This window comes from Stomoxys calcitrans, chromosome 1, assembly GCF_963082655.1.
Source record: "Stomoxys calcitrans chromosome 1, idStoCalc2.1, whole genome shotgun sequence".
Lineage (NCBI taxonomy): Eukaryota > Metazoa > Arthropoda > Insecta > Diptera > Muscidae > Stomoxys > Stomoxys calcitrans.
In genome coordinates this window covers 171415729-171435506 of record NC_081552.1, presented here as the reverse complement: position 1 = coordinate 171435506, position 19778 = coordinate 171415729, and the positions used below count along the sequence as shown (strand labels likewise).

The 19778-nt window shown below is 38.7% G+C and overlaps 1 protein-coding gene and 1 long non-coding RNA gene across 7 annotated transcripts in view; one reads left to right on the top strand and one right to left on the bottom strand.

Annotated features, from left to right (window-relative positions):
* The window catches only part of LOC106082505 (klarsicht protein), an 841622-nt gene that overhangs the window by 610129 nt on the left and 211715 nt on the right, over positions 1-19778 (bottom strand). The gene's annotated exons all lie outside the window — the stretch shown is intronic.
* LOC106089625 (uncharacterized) lies at positions 14478-15135 on the top strand. The gene is made up of 2 exons (XR_001221661.2): positions 14478-14743; positions 14804-15135. It is a non-coding gene; the product is annotated as an uncharacterized LOC106089625 (long non-coding RNA).

Below are 19778 nucleotides of genomic sequence, written 5' to 3'. Positions count from 1 at the left end.
TTGCTTTCACAAAATTGCATATTTTGGGCTCATTTTGAGTTGTACTCGAATAGTCCAAAACTATTTTAATATTTTTCTCTCAATTTGAGCACGTACTGACCTCTCCATGTATATATGTTTTATATATAAAATATTTTAAAATATGACAAAAATTGCTACTCAACGTGAACACCTCGGTGATGTTCCTACGCTTTCATGACAATTTACGCATTCAAGTTTTCCGAGGGCGTAATTTGTCGTGAAAGATGGGAAAATCATTCTACAAATTTTTAACGAATAGAGATATATCTATCAAATTTTAAATGTTTAGAGGGAAGGTATTTGTAAGACGATACGCAAAATTTCAGGGCCCTAGAAGGCCTGGACCGTATTTGCGGGCCCTCCTTTTAGGCCATCAACTACAAATCTTTGCTTGCGCTGCGATTTCCAAAATTTTATTTGTTGGAAAGTGTTTCTCAAGACCTATAAAAAACATTATAAAGGGTGCTTTTTTAGCTATTATCTTTTTGGCAACACTGATTTAAACAGCTCTTGCCCGCTTCGCGTTTTAACTGTCAAACATCTTCAGTTTGTCTATAATTTAACTACGAATTGTCTTACAAACGAACAACGCTTGCAAATTGTTGAATTTTATTATCAAAATGCGTGCTCTGTTAAGAAAGTTCATCGCGCGCTTCTTCTTCTTCAGCAACGTAGCCCATAATTGGCTCAATGAGCAAAATTGTCGATTTTGGAGTGAAGATCAGCCAGAAGATAGCAAGAGCTACCAATGCATCCAGAAAAGGTCACAGTTTGGTGCGGATTATGGGCTGGTGGCATCATTGGACCGTTTTTCTTTAAAAATGATGCGAATCGTTACGTAACTGTGAATAGTGAGCGCTTCCGTGAAATTATACCCATATGCCACACTGCACGCGTAACAATGGAATGACTTATTGAGAGGCGAGTTCCATGAACATTTTATTTTACTTTCGGGACCGCTCAATTGACCGCTTAGATTGTATGATTTAAAGCCTTTAGACTATTTTTGTGGGAGTAAGTTGAAGCTTATGTCTATGCAGACAAGCCCGCTTCAATTGACGCATTGAAAGACAACATTGATGCATGTATTCGTGAGATACCGGCCGAAAGGTTGAAAAGAGTATTCCAAAATTTGACTAAGCGGATGGACCATTTGAGGCGCAGTCACGGTCAACATTTGCATGAAATAATCTGCAAGCATTTGATTATATGGGCCGTACTATCGATTAAAATCAAGATTTCATGCATTGTTCTAAATTTCGTGCTTTTTTTTAACTTTCCTATAACTCCTAAAAGATCACCCTTCATTTTGTGTGTCGTTTGTCTGTCCGCCTGTCTGTTCCTTTTTCCGTCCATGTTTTTCTGTAAAATGTATAAATTAAATTCGGCAACTGATCGGTCCAGCAACCTTCACGAAAGCTGCCACAAAGGGTACTCTTATGAAGGTTGGATATTCTAGCATAGATCGTTTGTAACGTACAAGAAGTGAAGAGGTAGACCTATCGTTAGTATACCAATCGATTCAAAATCGACCCTTGAATCGAACTAGCCATGTCCAATGTTGTCTGTTTCCCCATCTGTCAGCCTGTCCATGTCATCTGTGTTTTTATCCGTCTGTCTGTCCGTGTTGTTCTGTGTATAACGTATGCGTCGCATTTGTGATCGCATTTTTTCAAAATTCGGATTCTCTTATAACTCTTGATATAACTGCTCTCTCTCACTCTCTCTCTCTCTCTCTCTCTTATTGGTATGTATTAAGCGAGTTTAACTTCTAGAGTCATACCAAGCCTATTGCACAATATTTTATTATATACATACCAGTGTGAACTTGGTAGCCCTTCGTGTCAACTACTCTTTAGATACTCTATGTCTACTGTTTGCCCCGAGTTTCACTTCTAGAGTCATAGCAAGCGAATTTATCTTCCTAAGCTATTTCTCAACATTTCGTTAGATACCATTCTATGTCCACTGAATTGGGGTCGAAATCGGTTCAGCTTAGTATTTGGATGTATATGCATGGATGTATATGCACGCTATACACTTATAAGGCCGTAGTTACTACAATTTTCAACCGATTGTGATGAAATTTGGTATTGAATGTTTTGGCATTTCCTATTCGACACATAGCAAATTTTCTTTAATTTGGAGCAAATTCATTTCCATCTTTTAACAAAATTTTTTTGCAATCAAATAAATAAATGAAATGGGCGAAAGTTTCTTGTTAAGGGGGCTATCAAATATTTGGTATCCTGGGACTTAAGACTGCCGTGGAATTTGGCTGTGGTAGTTGTCATCGAGATTGATATTAAATAAACCCCCAGACGACAAAGCGTTAATTACCAATCACCGTCACTGCTGCAACTAAACGGCAAAATGTTGTCGGCTGAATTGGTGGTTTGATTTTTTTTCCTTGGCTTATATGCCATGGCCTGGCAAGGAGTTAATGGATCGCTCCAACCATTCATGTGGGGATCATGTGTGCCTTGTAATATGCGCCGCCCCCACTGAACCATGGCCACCATCACCCATTCGCCAGATTGTGATGGCAAAATTGTTGATGATGATTATGGCTCCTTTGGCGATATTTGTTTTTCTTCCCATTTTTTTTTTTTTTTGTTTTGTTTGTTCAGAGTCTGAACTCAACTTTGCACTGTTTGCGGTGGTGGCGTTGATGTTTGCCTGTTTTGTGCCATAGTTTGGGGTTTTAAAATTTGTCTAATCTCTGTTTGACTTGAAAATATTTCATAGTTAAGACATTGTTGTGTTGTGTTGCGAAAAAAAAAATTAACTTGATTTTGTTGAACAAATCTTAAGTGCCATGGCAGTGTTTAAATTAACTCAAAGCTCAACAAATGAAACTAAAAGCTAAAAAAACCAAAAATTGGGGAAAAATAGCAAACAGGGAAGAAACGAGTTAAACTAATTTGCATTACAAATTAGAAAGTGGCGCAACTCATATACGTTTGCTGCAAAAGGATAGTTGGACGACTTACCAAGACACAGAGAGGGTGAGAGACATGAAACTAATGGCTGCTAAAGCGAAGGAGTATGGACTAAGTAATTCAACTATAATGGCCATACTATGTTTCTTAAATCGATATGGAATTCATGATTAATTTAAGGCTATCTATCTCAAGATTTGTGTGGCGAAATTGGAGCTGTTTTACGAAACAAAAATTTATGGAATGTGTTACACTTTCGACTAAAATTATACAGGCAATGAACTGAAATGTTGAATTGGCATATCACAAGACTTACTTATCTAGATCTTGATACTAAATACCCAATGTAGAGAAAATTAACTGTTATCGGCGTTATTGCTGATGTCACCAATCAAAACGTAACTAACTGTTTGTAACAACTCGAAATATTGATTTTAGTTTGATATGTATAGTAGGGTGGGGCGATTTGAATATCTCAAGGGCCCCTCGCGTTTCTGATTCTTGTGATTGCACTGAGCAAAAAAGTCTAAAATACGTCTACGGTGAAAATCTAGCATCCAGATTTTGACTTGCAGTTTTTTCTCAGACTTTTGTCACGTTTTTGGCTATTTTCGCCTATAACAGCCAAACCATTCGACCATGAGGTAGAATGCTGTTTACCATAAAGCGGCTCCGGCGGCGTGTTATCTGCACTATCTGGAACATCGGACATTGTATCAAGGATAACACAATGTCCGAAGGCGCCGCATTACTAAAGAAAAAATTCTCTTAGGCCCAGAGTAGTGGTCGCAGCACATTGTCTAGCCACAATGTCCAGAGGCATTAAGTGTAGCATTAAATTCAGTGCATCAGATGGTGTCATCCTCAGTGCGGCTGTGATGCACAAACAAGCCGGCTGAGTATTGAAGAGTAGGTGGACTTTAGGAGCGCCATCCACCAGACAACAATACCAAATACATTATAGGTCGTCTGCCCTTTCATTTTCCCTTACTTCGTTATGGCCCAGCACCCAAACGATGCGGATTTTCCTATCCTCAGAAAAGGCGTTAATCTTCTTCTTACACAGCAAAACTGTTCGTGACCTTACCGTCCTGGTTGTTATTGCCCCTATGGAAATTTTACTGTCTGTAAAGATGTTCACACTCGAAGTCCTCGCGTTAGCAACACACCACTTCACGCATTCCGTGATCGCCCGGATCTCCGCCTGCAGGACCGTATTATGGTCAGGCAATCTAAAACAGATGTCAGTTCCTGGGATTTCAATGTAAACCCCCAGGCCCACTCTGTCCTCTAGCTATGATCCAAACGTGTAACATGATCTTCCAGATGGCAATTCTAGGGTTCCGTCAATTCAAGACTGTGCCGATGGACGCACTGCTGCCATCGACTTCAAGGTTCATCTCAGGTATCCGATCGGAAACCCTTTACCCTTCCTTCCAGGTTTCCTATCGCCCCTCGATTATATCGTGATGGTATGAGCTGCTCCCATCCTCAATCCATTCTCCCATCGCCTTAAGTCTCATAGCCGCAGTGGCTGCCTCACACTTAATCTGTATGTCAATGGGTCGGATATCTAGAATAGTCTCTAGTGCCCTAGTGGGCGTGGTCCTCATCGCTCCACCTATGCCAAGACAGGAGGTTCTCTGAACCTGTTGTATGGTCCTTTTTTTGCACTTTTTCTCCATAGCAGTCCACCAAACTACTGAGGCGTAAGTAAGTATTGGTCTAATCGCGCTCCAGTAGAGCCAGTGGACTATCCTAGGATTCAAGCCCCATTTCAAGCCTACGGCCCGTCTACATAGTGCCCAACATCTGTGAGTCTTCTCAGTACGCTCCCGAATGTGACACTTCCAATTCAGTTTCCTGTCCAAGATCACACCTAAGTATTTGACCTTGTCAGATATCGAAATCCTCTTATTGAGGAAACGTGGTGCGTTAAATTCGCTCACCTTCGTCTTCCTCGTGAACAGGCATATTTCAGTCTTCTCTGGGTTAACATTGAGTCTTCTGGGTCTAGCGCAGTCATATGCCATATGCAAGACCTTTTCAGCCCTTCTGCATAGCTCGTTAAGATCCTTACCTCTTAGAAGTATTATAACATCGTCTGCGTAGCAGACGGGTTCAAATCCCTCCTCAGTCAGCATCAGTAATAGGTCATTTATGGTGGTTACCCATAGGAGTGGCGACAAATGCCCCCCTGTGGCGTGCCCTGTACCACTTTCTCCCTTATATTTATGCCATTGGACACACAATTTATCCACCTGTTCCATACCATATGGTATATCCAGTCGGGTGGACCCGGTCTTTAGAGACATTGTTAAAAGCCGCCTTGATGTCAATGCATACCGCCAGTGTGTACGTTTTGGCATCGAAGGATTCTTCCATTTTATGCACAACCTCGTGCAGGGCAGTCTCCACCGACCTTCCCTTGACATAGGCATGCTGTTTGTATTTGAGCAGTTCGCTGGATGTCATACTCTTTAGAATGGTGTCCACAATACGTTCCATGTTTTTGAGTAGAAAGGACATAGGCCTTTTGTGTCGCATAACTTGCCTTGCCGGACTTAGGTATAAACACCACCCTTGCCTTTCGAAGTATATAAAAGTCCTAGGCACGCTGTGAAAATTTTGGCCAGACGAGGCGCCAGATAGTCTGCCACTTTCTGTAGTAACGCCGGAAATATCCCATCAGGTCCGGGTGACTTAAATGGTTTAAAGCTCCTCAAGGATTCCTTCACCATAAATTCCGTTATTATAAACCTTCGTTCAACGTCATTATTCCAAGATTCCGGAGTCTCTGTGAGTCCCGTCGTATGCTGTGGAAAATGGGTTTTCATCAAAAGCCTCAACATGTCCTCCGTTGTCTCTGCTCTCACTCCCATATCGTCTACTAAAGTTTCAGTTTGGACATGGGTTTTGAGAGAAACTTTTTTTATCTTGGCGGCGTCATTAACGCTATCGACCTGTTCGCAGAAAAGCTTCCAGGAGGCACGTTTTGCCGCTCTGGTAATCTTATTGTATTCCTTAAGCCGTGTGTAATACACATCCCAATAAACTTCCGCTTTTTTACGACGTGCTCTGTTAAAAAGTCTGCGGACCTCTTTCCCAATATTGCGAATCTCCGCGGTCATCTAGGGTTTTTCTTGGGCTGATTTCTTCTTATCTTCGAAGGATCCCACCAGTGCAGGCGTAATCCTGTTGACATTCTCGTCAATCTCTTCTATGCTTGGATAATCTAAATCAACTTGCCCAAGTCTTCTTTTGAGTAGCCTTCCGAATTTTGTCCAGTTGGTCTTCAATTTATTCCGGAAGATTCGGATTCGGCGCTGGCCGTGCTATTCTAAACCAAATGTAGCAATGGTTAGAGAAAGAGTGTTCCATGGAGACCCTCCAATCCTGAACCTCATCGATCAGATTTTTTGAACATATCGTCACATCTAATTCCTCCTCCCTAATCCTATTAACAAAGGTAGCGGTGTTACCAATATTAAGTGTTATTAGGTCGTTAGTATTCAATAACTCTGCCAGGGTTTGGCCCCGCTTATAAGTGTTGGTGCTACCTCATGAAATATGGTGAGAGTTCGCATCGCACCCTATTAGCATCTCGTTTCCTGTCTCTTTTGCTTTCCTCACCAGCCGTTGCAGCTCCGACGTTGGTGGCGGTGTAGGAGCTAACTAAGTATCCAAACTTAGTAGATCATTCAGTAATAAGTTTCAGAAGAGGTATCGTCGACAAAAATATGCCTTTACCCATGCTTGGTGAAGTGTTTGCTTTTCACAAAGAAATAAGTTGAAGTAAAATTACTAACACCACCTGAGTTTTTATCTATTTCATCTATACTCATGAAAAGTTAGTTTTATTTCTGCAAAGTTAATTTTCTAACCCCTTACGAATTTTTAATTAAACGTGAGTAATGATCATGAAATTATGTGTATTATGTAATAAACTCATATTTATGATAAGCATTTATCTGAGTGAGTGCACATCACCAGATATGGGTAAGTTCGGATGTCAAGGAAAGGGTTGTTTATCGCTGCTTATTCAATATATTATATGTTGCAATCTGGCGATTTGCAATAACGGAACTAAAACCGAATTTATTAGCAGAAACAAGCAGAATGTATTAGATGTTACCCTTGAATCAGAGAATATCAGCGGAAGCTTTGGAAAAATACTGCAGAAGTGGCTAAACAGAAGAAAGGCGGGTTGCGGTAAACATTTTAGACTGGAAAAGGAAGTGGAAGGTTTATAAAAACTGCTGAGGACATACACATAATGGTCAAGCGGAACACGAAGGACCTCAATGACTCGCTTGTGACAGCATGTCCTAATGCCTAACCAAGGACAAACAGCGACCGCCAAGATGGTCGTCGGAACTGATTGGCATAAGGAAGGGTAGCAAAAACTTTTCAAAAGGCGAAAGCGACAAGGACACCATACGACTGGGACGTCCAGAATGCTGAGCTTAGCAAATACAAGAGCGAGCTGAAAAAGGCTCAGAACAAATACTGGGTGGTGTTGTCCAGCTCCTTGGAGCTCCTCTAAGCTAAGTGAGCTACCGAAAGTGGTCTGGGTATAAATCCGTGCAAGACAGAAGTAGTTCTTTTCAGCAGGAGATACAAGTTCCCTACAGTGCAACCTGTCTCCTTGGGTGGAGAGAATGTTCCATTTACAGAAAGCGCAAAATACCTGGGTGTTTTGCTGAACAGGACATTGAACTTCAAATCCAACATGTTGAAAAGGGCAAGAAAGGCCACTCTTGCCCTATACACCTGCAAGAGAGCCATTGGCAAAAGTTGGTGATTTAGACTGCGTGTCATGCATTGGGTATATACTGCAGTTGTCAGACCTTTTATGTTATATGGTGTTGTGGTCTGGTGGACGGCGCTTCAAAAATCCACCTGCTGCTCAATAACTAACCGGATCCAAAGGATGGCTTCTTTGTGCATCACAGCCGCACTGAGGGCGACACCACTGATGCACTGAATTTAATGCTACATCTTATGCCTCTGGACATTGTGGCTATCCAAATTGCAGCGACCACTTTCGTCAGGTCAAGAGAGCATTCTCATTGGTCTTATGGCGGCTACGAACACTGTGTTATCCTTGTTTCAATATCCAATGTTCCAGGCAGTGTGGATAACACCCTGCCTGAGCCGCTTTTTGATAAAAATTACTGTACCACTATTCCTGATAGAACCGATTGAAACTACGATATCCGTGGTAACAGAAGTTACATAGACTTCTATATGGATGGTTCCAAACTAAACGACCAGGTGGGCTTTGGGGTGTACTCTAAAGACCTAGAACTGGTCATATCGAAGAGGTTACCCGACCACTGCAGTGTGTATCAAGCAGAGATCCTTGCAATTAAGGAAATGGTGGAATAGGTTCTCATTTCTTTGAGAACCTGTCTGATTTAGCGGATGTGAACATTCGCAAGTTATTGGGCCTTTTAAAGCGATCTGGTTGGTTCAACGGTAGGAACCATCATCCTGTGGTATCACAATGGACGAAAACGTCTATGTGAGTCTGATGGCAGACTGTCACTTAAACCTAACCTAACCTAACTTAACGACCTTTCTGGCTACTATATTTAGACTGCGAGACCTTTACACTTATTGGGACTTTGGTAATTCAGTTAATGAAGATGAATGAAACGCTACCATTTTCAGCTCGCTCGATCCATGCAACATGAAAGTGAAAAGTCTCATTTATTACCATGCAAAAATGAAAATAACATTTAGTTGAATTGCTTTAATTTTTTTGTGATCTTACAATCGTGTGGTGCGACAACACTTTGTTATCATTGCAAATGATATGGCCAAAAATGTGGTTGATTTACTTGATTCGATAGAAGGTGGAATAGCAGCTGCATGGAAGGTGGTATTGGCTGTGAAGTCTTAGAAAACAGAGACATTCGAAGACGATTGGTTAGAGGCTGTTGGGTGTCGTGGTTGATGGTGTTGCTTATTTTTACAAAAACAACAAACAAAACTATTAAAAATAACCATCATCGTCTGGTTTGTTGATACTCGTAGCAATAAAAGTGTGTGTTTAACGTTTTGTTATTTTGATAGTTTGCCATTTTGCTGTTTCGTGTGTCATTAATGACACTTTTTTACGCCATCGCCACCATAGAGTCGTGGCCAAAGTTAGTGTTCCAAATAGTCAAACAACGGCATTACATGGAACGATAGTGACGAGGACGCGTGTGGTTCATGGTCTAGCCAAAATCAGGTCTATCCTATTGGTGTTGGCCGGGAGTAGCCAGAGACGGAGATTTTTCCTTGACGATGCATAAAATGCATGCGGATGGTGCAACATGTCGCAAGACACTTAACAATTCATTAGATGACAACCAACATGTGGGGGTAATAATCTGAGTTTTCATTGCATTATGTCTGACTTTTAGAGCCTTATCTCAATGCATATACGAATGTGGCCTCTTTCGTAACTTTTGCCAATTGTTATTTTTAACTTTTAAGATTTAAAAGGTAAACGTACATGGTTCTTGGCCAAAATCGTTTTGACCATAGCATGCATGTGGCATGTGTGGGGAGATTTTTAATTAATATTTTGGCTACTTGTTGCTCAATTTGTTGTAATCTTTAAAAGTTTTTAAGATCCAAATATTAAGCTCGGATAGGTAGTATGAAAATGGAAATTGCAGAGTCCAAAGTAAATCTATCTTTACTTCAGAAAATCAATTCACTCAGCAGGATGGGTATGAAAATGTAAAAGATACTAGCTGGCCCATGTGCTTCACTATACCTTCAAATGTTTGATATTTTATATTCGTATTTAACTCTCAATTAGATTTCTTTCATTAGAATCTCATATTGTCCATTTGGTGCATAATTTTGGGGTGTGGCAACCGCCTGGGAATTGACCCAAATTTTTTATAAGTTTCGTATTCTTCTCTCAAATACCTTTCGTTTGAGTCCCATATTGTCCCGTTCGTTTCACATGTCCATTTGATGCATAATTGTGCGTGCAGCGACCAGCCTGGAAATAGACCCCAAATTTTTATAAGAGTATCGTATTATACCTATCATTTGAATCCCATACGGTCCCGATCTGCCTACAATGCCGTTTGGGGGTGGTTTTTGGGGTGGTCGGACCACCTGAGACTTGGCCATAAATTTTTATAAGTTTCGTATTCAACTTCCAATTATATTTCGTTTGATACCCATATTGCCCAACTTGGTAAACATGTAGTTTTTGGGGCGGTTTTTGGGGGTGGGCGGCCCGCGACACTTGTTAAATTTGTATATCAAATTCGTGCTCTACTCTCAAACACCTTTCATTCGATACCCATATTGTCCCAATCGGTTAACATGTCCGTTTGGAATGGGGTTTGGGTAGGGCGTCCCCTAGGTTGTTTGACCCCAGAGTTTTGCACTAATTTTGTGTTTCTGAGTTGCCAAGAGGGGGCATACAAAATTTCGCTTAAATCGATACACTCATATCCGATATCTGGCGTTTTCGAAAATTGTGGTTTAGGGGAGGGCCGCTCTCCTCGCTGATATCTCAAAGTGATATGATTTCACAAGGGGTCAAACTATACCATCTGTAAAAATTTCATGAAAATCGGTTCACCCGTTTCTGAATCTATTCGGAACAAACAAAAAAAGTACCACACATACATTTTTATATAAAAGATATCAAGTCAAACTCAAGCGACATTCGGCTATAAGAAGAAAAAGATAACATTTCACCGCGAACATCCCACAGAAGGAATTTCTTATATCAATGAGTGGCAACGGATTCAAGTTGCAGGGACCATCCTATTTATATACACGCCGTAGAGCAAATCACACGTCTAGATAATGTAGATAATTATTATGAAAATAGATATTAGCAATCGTTGTACATATCGGTGTACACCAAATGTCATACACAGGCTCCATAGAACCTTAAGGCTAACATATATGGTGTCGTGAGTGGTAAAAGACTCTTCAAAAACCTACCTCCTATTCAATAATCTCTCAGATCACAGCCGCACCATCTTTATCGTTACCATCTAATGCTCTTAATGCTACACTAAATGACATAAGGAAACTTTCTTCTGGTCACGGACTGGAAGTGGGGATATCAATTTTACCCAATCGATGTTATCTAAAGTATTTTCTCAGATCACCAGGAAGCTATTAAATCTCTGGATTCTTAGTTCCTAGTTCACAAATCACCCTCGACTATCGCATAACCCTATGCTAGATGGCTGAATAGTTTAAAAGTCAACAGTTCCTTGTGTTTGGCTCAGCGTTCTCAGAGCAGACTGTGGGACTATGAAACTACCTGGGTAGAACAAAGGATGGGTGCGCCGTCAATCCAAACCTGAAGAGGTCCACCGCTTGGTTGTTAACTGGGATAGAAGTCTCAATTGCCGTATCCCCCATGATAGGTCACCGTCTTATTAGAGGAAGGCTGATCGACTACAACATCGAAATAAATATTTCTACAGAAGCTTTGAATACAACAAGAAGCAAAAGGAAATATATATATATATATATATATACAGGGTGGCTGATGAATATTGCTACAATGATGAATATTGCTACATTTTTTTTTCGGTGTATGGAATACATTTTTCTTTTATTCATGTTAAATTACATTATTAAATTAATTATTAAATTATTATTAATTAAATTAATTAATTAATTAATTAAATTAATTATTAAATTATTATTATTAAATAGAAAAAAAGTTATTACATTTTTTTTTGGTAGCGGCTTTCATCAGCCACCCTGTATATATATATATATATATATGTATATATATATAAATATATATATATATATATATATATATATATATATATATATATATATATATATATATATATATATATATATATATATATATATATATATATATATATATATATATATATATATATATATATATATATATATATATATATATATATATATATATATATATATGTGGAACAAATGATAATGACGTATCTTATATATAAAATTCAATTTGTGTTCGTTTGTTTGCCGATTTGTTTGTTTGTTTCGTATAGACTTAAAACCGGCTGAAACGATTACCTTGAAATTTCCACAGATTGTGTAGGTTGGTCTGGAAGGAAACGCTGGTTATATAATTTTTTTGATATCGGGAGGGGGGCAGACCCTCCCCTGTACCCCAAAAGTACTACCCAAAAATAAAAGTGGACCGATCGGGACAATATGGGATTCAAATGAAAGGTATTTAAGAGTAGAGTATGAATTTCATAATAAAAGTTGGGTCCAAGTACCTTGGGGGCCGCCTCAAAACTGCTTAAAATAGGTTTATTTGACGATCATGACAATATGGGACTCAAATGAATGGTATTCGGGAGTAGATTACGAATATGGTCAGGAAGTAAGAATAGGCTTTATAATACACCTAAAATCAAAAGTGGACCGATAAGAACAATATGGGTAGATGGCATACAAATTCATGTCGAAGTATAGGGGGTCATCCCATCCCCACAAAAACGCCCAAACTGGGCACATTAGCCAATCACGGATATATGGGCTTATACGTACCGGATTGACCCGATGGATTCCTTCACCGGCAAGGCCTGCCACGTGAGTGTACAACACACTGCTACAACTACAACAACGGATATATGGGACTTGGAAAAAAACATAGGCTACATAATTTTTCGGTGTCGGAAGGGGGACGGAGCCTTCCCCTTATGCCAAAAACACAATCCAAAATCAAAAGTGGACCGATCGGGACAATATAGGTATCAAATGAAAGGTATTGCAAAGTAGAATACGAATATGTTATTAAAATTCCAGTCCAAGTACCCATTGGGCCGCCCCAACCACAAATCTCCCCCAAACAGACATATTGGACGTTCTTTCAATATGGGGCTCAAATGAAAAGTATTCGGGAGTAGATTTCGAATCTGGCATACAAAATCAGATCGAAGTATAGGGATCACACTACCCCTCAAAAACGCCATTAGACCCAATATGACTATATGATACTTGGCTGAACCGATTTTCTTAAAATTTGCATAGATTGTGTACGTTTGCCTGGAAGGAAACATAGGCTATATAATTTTTAAGACATCGGGTGGTGGCGGACCTGGATTCGAACGCGTTGAGCGTCATAAGCTATAGTGGCATGAATTTAATATCCCCATTCAGGGCGAAGTGTTCCCACCCTAAAAATTTATTAGAGAGTTAAAGAAGGCGCAGTGGAGCGGGCCCGGTTCGGCTAGTCAAATATAATACCCAAATCAAAAATATTGGGTTGCCCAAAAAGTAATTGCGGATTTTTTAAAAGAAAGTAAATGCATTTTTATTAAAACTTAGAATGAACCTTAATTAAATATACTTTTTTACACTTTTTTTCTAAAGCAAGCTAAAAGTAACAGCTGATAACTGACAAAAGAAAGAATGCAATTACAGAGTCACAAGCTGTGAAAAAATTTGTCAACACCGACTATATGAAAAATCCGCAAATACTTTTTGGCAACCCAATAGTAGTAAACTTTGAAAGTTTGTAGTTGCCTATTTTGAAAGTAGCCTGAATGGGATTAATCATTCCGTAATAAGAAACGTGAAAACATTTTGAAAGGTCCAAATAAGTCTATTGGCATATGTGATACATACTAAGTTTGGTTCGATTTCCACCTTTACAGCCGAAGCTAATACAACTTTGCACGGATTTTACAGAAATTTGGTTCGGATTGTTTTATTCTATGCCGAGGTACAACAAAATCACTCCAGAATTAGACATAGCGTAGGAGTAGGGTGTTATGAAGTAGGCGCCGCATACATTTTGCCTCATTATATGTTTTTAAATATCTTATTTTTCCACAAAAAATATATTGTGCACAATATGAAAGCAAAAAAAAAAAAAAAAAAACAATAATTGCTACTTGTTTTCAAGCCATCACTGTAGACGGGTGCTAGCCATTTAGCAAAAAGTCAATACACTTTCGGTTTCTAGAACTTAACAATATGAAGTAAGAACAAAGGCAACTCATAATTGTTGTTGTGGTCTTAATTATGACCTACGACTTCATGTTTCAAACCAACATATCATAATTTCTAGATAACAAACTTTTGGCCAAATATCGTTTTCAGTAATGGCAATGAGAACTTGGACCGACGATGTCGGCACTTGTAAATACTAAAAACCAAATTTAATTAAATCTTTTAGCTAGCACAATAGGTAACAACTAGAAAACATTTAGCCCAAATAAAAATAGAAAAAAAAACAAAACAAATGTTATAAACTGTGGGCGAGCTGCAATTATCTTACAAGAAAATAACATTATCAGTTATTGTGGGAACAGATAGTGGAGTTTTTTTTTTGTGTGACAGCTAAAAAAATATATAAAAATTAATGGCTACGAAACGTGTACCCAATGTACAATTAATAAATTTTATTTATAATTGATGATTCCCCAGGTGAATTGCTTTTGATTTGGTGCCACTGCAAACAAGTGTTATCTGTAGCATGGTATTAAAAACTGCACAAAGCAAGCTGTTATTAAAGACCCAAAAACAAAAACTGTAAAATGATGGCGTCAAAGAAATCGAAATCTGATGTCATTCTATAGCTTTTTTCAAATTAAAACAAAATTCAATTACAAAGCAAACGAATGGAAGTTACTACATACGGAATATGCAATATTATATTATTGGAACTTCCTCTCAAATGGAAAATTTTATTGAGAATGTATATAAGGTATTCAAAAGCGCAGTATGGACAGGAGAGGAATTATCGGAGTATTTTGAGACGAACTGTGGAGTGAGGCAAGGTTGTTTGATGTTAACTTTGATATTTTCCTTACATGTAAATTATCTCCATGACCATCTAGGAGGAGGAATCAATGTAGAAGGTTTGAGTATACGTATTCTTATGTACGCAGACGACATCGTTATGTTAGCGGCCTGCCAAAAATGATAACTCAATTGGAAACGTATTGTACATTATGGAATTTGGAAGTAAATCTGACCAAGTCTAAAATTTAGATGTGAAACCAGAAAATTGGTTTTATAATAATTGTAAAGTTATAATAACTTCCGAGTTCAAATATTTAGAAGTCAAACCCTCACCAAAGCTTAAAAAACATGTCGAAAATCGCAATAAGCAAGTAAAGTTAGCAGTTAACTTAACCTGGCAAAAGACAAGGTCTCGCTCAAAATGAAATGGTGTTTGCTTCTTCTTCTAGTTGTCTAAACGATGGATGATTTTAGGTCGAATTTCTTTGCGGTGCATGCACATATTCATTTTCACCGTCCTAACATTTTAGCTTTTTGTGAGACCCAAGTGCGTGAGGATTCTGATCCACAGAATATTCACATCCCTGGGTACCACGCTCTGTCTCTTTTTATTTCGCACAGAGGCCTCGTGGTATATGTACGTAATGATGTAGTGTCCCAAAGACGGCAACACCTAGACTCACAGGACCCTGAATTTAACTTCCTCTAGATAAAATTCGGGATTGGAAAACATAAACTGCACTTCGGATTCCTATATAGAAGTCCAAACTCACAAAGGGAGGCTTCCATGAACGGTTTTGACACCCTTTCTGATTCTATTACAAATATTTTGGAGGATTTTTCGGGCAGTGAAGTCGTTGTCGCTGGGGATTTTAATGTCCACAACTCCTCCTGGCTTTCCCATTCGAGTCATACGATTTCTAAATGCCATGTGTATGTTTTCTAGTTTCAGCTATAAATGCTACTGCTGAAATGATTGAGGAGATAATTTTAAATGGAATGAAGACATTTATTCCAATAAAGACCATAACGGCTAAATCAGATGACAAAAGTTGGTTTAACCACATATGCAGATATGCTGTCAGATCGAAAGAGGTGGCATTCAGGAACTGGTGCTTGGATAAAAATGACATTACTGAACTGCTGCACAAACAGGCAAGATCTTCGTGTGCTAAAGTGCTTAGGGGCGAAAAATTTCTTTAGGAGCAGCTCCTACGTACCAAGGTTCTTGCTTATACACGAGAAAGTAAGAGCTTTTGGCCGTTTGTGAAACGGGTAAAGGGTAGTTCTTCATCTATCCCAACTCTTGTTAAGGACGATCAAACGATCACTGACCCGGTTGATAAGACTAACCTGTTGGCTGATATATTTGCAGGGAACTTTCCCTGCCGGATAGCAATCAATCACTCCCCTTAATCTAAAATATATCTGGCGTCATGGCCCAGATATTTTTTCCAAAGGGATTCTTGAGAATATCGACGTGAATAAATCTCCGGGCCCGAATGGCATTTCAACACTTGTCTTTCCCAAGTATTCTTCGGAAGTGCGGGAGTCTTTCCGGCGCCTTGGAAGGTTGCGAACATTCAGCCAATACTCAAAAAGTGTGAGGCGAATAACCCTGCGAATTACCGGCCAAATGCGATATGCTTCGCTCTCTTCAAGGTTATGGAGAGCATCTTGTGAAGTATTTAGAGCCTAATGGCCTTCTTAACGACCAACAGTATGGGCTCCGCAAAAATCGATCTACGGGTGACCATGGCATGCCATTTCTGTCGGAACGTTGGAGTCGCTCAATCTACCAGTTCGGTGAGAGTAAGGTTGTGGTTCTGGATATCTCCAAGGCATTTGATAGGGTCTGGCGCGGTGCACTACTATCAAAGCTTGTCGCATTTGGTGTCGGTAATGGCTTCGTTCGACTATTTGCGAGCTTTCTCAGAGATCGCACTATACGAGTCGTTGTAGATGGATTCTCATCCAATGAGCTTAAAGTGACAGCAGGTGTACCCCAGGGCTCTGTCCTTTCTCCCTCTCTTTTTCTTATGTTCATCAACGATCTGTTGAGTCAGACATCGACAGTAATCTCTGTCATTCGTACTCATTTTCTTAACATCTAAACCACTTTCATAAGGCCGAAAATGGAATACAACTCACATGTATGGGCTGGAACTTCGAAATCATCCCTGGAGCTACTGGATCGTGTACAGAGGAGAGCGATGGCGTTGATTGGGGACAGTAGGGTATCCAACTCTATTGCCTTCATTGCACATCGTCTCAATGTGAGTAGTTTGGCTCTGTTCTATAGGTACTAATGTTTTTCCACCCACTATGGCATCCAGAGATTTAAGACAAATGTCAATAAACACTAAATCCTTCCCCCAATATAATCGACCAAATGAGTTTAGAGAAGATAAGCCTTATTTTCAAAGCATATACAGCAGAAGAAGGAAAAAAATGTGTAAACTCTGCAGTGTGCGAGAAAGAGAAACGTTACAACACTCTATAGGAGTTTGCCCCATACTGAACTAGTTTACAATAGCATGTTTCAAAACCCAAATTTTTGCAGAGGTAGAGATAACAACAATATTGGATGGACAGGAGCCAATTTAATTAGTTATCTAAAAAGGGCTTGTAAGTATAGAAAATTCATGTTAACTGAGTTTTCTTAAGAACACCGATGCAAATTCTTATATTAACTTAATAATAGACAGGCGTTCCATACATAAGGAACAATGTCAATTAAACTACAAAATATGTATTAGTTTACAAAATCATCATTTGAATTTTTATAAATATTTTGTATATAAATGGAATATTTTGATGAATAAATAAATAAATACAAATGCAATACAATATAAGAAAGAGGAATATTTAGCTTTCGAAGCTCAATATGTATAAAGGAAAGTAAAAATATTCGCTCGTGGAACGTCAAAAAGTTCTGAATTGTTCTTCTACACGCAAAAAATAAAACGTTTGGGATATTTCTACGACAAACAAAATACTTTAATTACAAAGTTTTTTTTTATTGTAACAAACAAACAAAATACTTTAATTACAAAGTTTTTTTTTTATTGTAACCTTGTAATGTTTCGCTTCAAGATTTTAAAAGTTAGCCATAAACGTAGCATTATTGAACGTACTCAACTTTGTTTGTTGTAAACCCTTTTGTAGCTTCGCCTACGGTATGATTATTCGTTTACCGGACCAAAAATAATCTTTTGAATATCTCCTACTAGAGAAAAAGGGTGAGCATCTGAGCGTGTAGAGCAGTGGTGGGCTAACCTACTTACACTATTGCACATTACTGTGAACGTACACAAGAAAATAATCCCAAACAAGCTCATGGGCTTGCAAATAATTGCAATTGTGAGCTCTTCATCGGTATAGACACATTCTCACTCAGAACATTTTTTTCTTTGACTGGCCAAAGAGCAGTCAATATTTTTGGCAGCTCGGTCGAGTGCGGATGTGCTTAAATCCGGAAAACGATCATTTTTAAAGCAAGGCCTTAGGAATAAAAATGCTGGTATATCAAATGACAAAAATCGTTACAAAAGCGGACAAATAGCTGCTGAGTACAAGATAACACATTAATAATTTCTAAAGCACATGCATTGTTTGGTAATATTTACGCAATAAAGAATTATCCATCCCAAAGTTGGTACAATACAAAAAATCATTATACAAAACTATAATAGAGCAGGAATGGAAAATACAAATATTGAAATGGCACTGAAAATTTACTTTTGGGACCGAAAGGGTACTTTTCAGTTTTGTATAAAGGTTTCAAAAATATTTTAGTGCAGAAATCTTAACTACATTGTTAAAAATTATTTTGCACAACGCAATTTAACCGCCTGGGTTCAAATCCAGTCGAGAATATCAGAAAAATAATATTAGGTGTTGGTTATTCCCTTCTAGTGAGGTATTTACTTTAGGCAATCCGCCGTGTAAACTTCTCTACTAAGTGGTGTCGCGCTGCGGAAAGCCGTTCGGAATCGGCAATAAAAAGGAGGTCCCATATGTGAAAAGTTTGCCCATGTTTTCAAATGGAATGCTCATGGTCAAATTTGCATTGCATTTTGCATATCATTGAGCTTTAACCTGGTTTGGGCAGCACTCAATGATATGTTCACTTTAGTAAATTCGACAGAGGGACTGACATGACCGACTAAAAAGTTACGTAAAAACTATCCAAACTGTTCAAACAATTTGTTGTGATTGAAAAGGTAATAAATCAGTCACGGGAGTACTACAGTACTCCTCGGGTCGAAAAAATTTAGAAAAAGTACTATATTACTGACTTTTCTATCCCTGTAATAGAGTTGTGCCAAAGTGGGAGACTTTTAGTATAATTGAGTATCATAACATCGAAATTAAGCCAAATTAACTCAGAAAGATACTGAATTACCAACTGAGATCTTTTTATAATTGGTAAAAAATTGATTATACAGATATTTTTGTCTTTTTCGATCAACTCGATTATCCGTGATTACCTCTATTATCCGGGAGTAGATGCACATTTTACGACGGCAAATTTTCAAAATTTCCAACCTAACAAGGGCAAACTTCTCATTTATCAATAAGTGCTGTCCAATTCAAGTTTATGCTCAATAATAAGGGATATCCTTTTTAAAGCGGAGTCCGAACAGCATGACGAAGTGAGACACCTCTTTGGGGTGAAGCTTTTACATATCTGTTTTCTCTCAAATGTCGCCAGCATTAGAAGAGAATAACCACCGCTGAATTTCTTCAGATGTTCTCACCAGGATTCGAACCCAGGCGTTCATCGTCATAGGCATTGACTTGTTAACATCTGAGCTACGGTGGCTCCAGTTTTACGATTACGTTTGAAAACTGAAACAAAACGAAATTTGAAGTTTCGCCTGAAAGCTGTTTGGTATGTTATGATGAAGCAGTCGTATATGGGCATTAGGTGTCTCAGAGAGAGCAACTGTATCAATGTGCAAGGCGTTAGCTATTGGAAAAAGACCTCGGACAAAAGTTTTAAAGAATATTCGTGAACTTCCTGTTATTTATAAAGCCAATATAATAGCTTCGGTAACTAAACAA